The sequence below is a fragment of the Humulus lupulus genome, chromosome 1 (genome assembly GCF_963169125.1).
Source record: "Humulus lupulus chromosome 1, drHumLupu1.1, whole genome shotgun sequence".
In the NCBI taxonomy this organism is placed as follows: Eukaryota; Viridiplantae; Streptophyta; class Magnoliopsida; order Rosales; family Cannabaceae; genus Humulus; species Humulus lupulus.
The window spans coordinates 29,600,694-29,602,303 of NC_084793.1; positions in this window are offsets into that span (position 1 = coordinate 29,600,694).

Genomic DNA, 1,610 nt, shown 5'->3' on the forward strand with positions numbered 1-1,610 from the left:
CTATAGAGAAATTGAATACTTTGAAACTTAATTATTGATTATTACTCACTTGAATAATTGAGAACCAAACTATGACGCTAAATAAATTCTTAATTAAATTAATATTACGTGTATATATATATATTTATATTTATAATTGTTAAGATATTTTAGTTTTGAATTTGAATTTTTTTACTTTTTAATAGCTCTTTAAATAAATTTTTATATCGAATTAATATTACGTGTATATATATATTGATATTTTTAATTGTTAAGGTATTTTAATTTGGAATTTGAAATATTTTAACTTTTTGTTTTAATTTTTTTTTAAAAATTAGATATTTAAGCATTAATTAATAGCTCTTTACATTCTTTTTTATTTATAGATATATGCTAATTTTAAACTACATTTTTTAAAACACATATATCTAAAATAAAACAACATTTATGTAAAATACATTACTACATTAATTTATAAAATATATTTTTGAATATATTAATTTATATGTAGGTGTAGTTAGTACTTACGTTTTTTTTGTTTTTTATTATTACTACATTTTCTTAAACATATAAAATAGAAAGAGTAAATACTAATATTTTGTAAATATCTTATTTAAATTTAAAAAATATGTAATTACATTTTTATAAAACATGTATGGTACATTTTTTTTTAAATTACTACATTATTATAATATATAAAATGAATAAAAAAATTATATTAAATGAGAAAATAAATAAAGTGCTTGGGAGCAAATTTAGTTTTTTAAAAGTGTAAAATAGATAGAGTAAATAATAATATCTTGCAAATATCTTAATTAAATTTAAAATATATGTAACTACTTACATTTTTTTTAAATTACTATATTATTATAATATATAAAATGAATAAAAAATTAGATTAAAGGAGAAAATAATATATAAAATGAATAAAAAATTAGATTAAAGGAGAAAATAAATAGAGTGTTATAGATCAATTTTAGAATGTCACATCATCTCCTTGAAGCTTTTCTTTATATAATATATAGATATAGATTTATTAATTGCGTTTATTAAATCTGTATCATTGTCATATAAATTTCAAATAATTAAACAATATGGTATTGATTAGTGGTGAAAATACACATTTGTTGATTTTAATTGTCAAAATAAATTATGTTTTAATTAATATTTTTATGTAATTAATGTGATATATTCTTTACATTGGAAATATTTAATCTTAATTTATTTTATTTATATTTTGTATAAAATAAAGTGTATTTTGGCACTTGGAAACAAAGAAAAAGAAAGAGCAAGAAGGGAAGAAGTAGATCTGAAAATATAGTGGAATTGTGGTATTTTTGAAGTAATATTGCCCAAGCTCGTTTGGCCCAAGCCTAGCGAGCTCCCTCTTCCAGCGTGCCACGTGGCGTGTTCCTCGCCTGCCACCTATCCGCGAGCCTCCAGCCAGCTTGCAACGGCCCAGCAGGCCTAGAAATCGGCCAAGCCCAAAGCAGCCCAGCTCCTCCTTCAACTCCCAAACTTCCAGCACAGTTGAAGCCCAAGCCTCCAACGTAGCCAACCCGAAGGTCCATCTCCAGCCAGCCTCCAACGGCCCAGCCTCTCCCAAGCATCTCCCAGCAGGGCCATCTGGT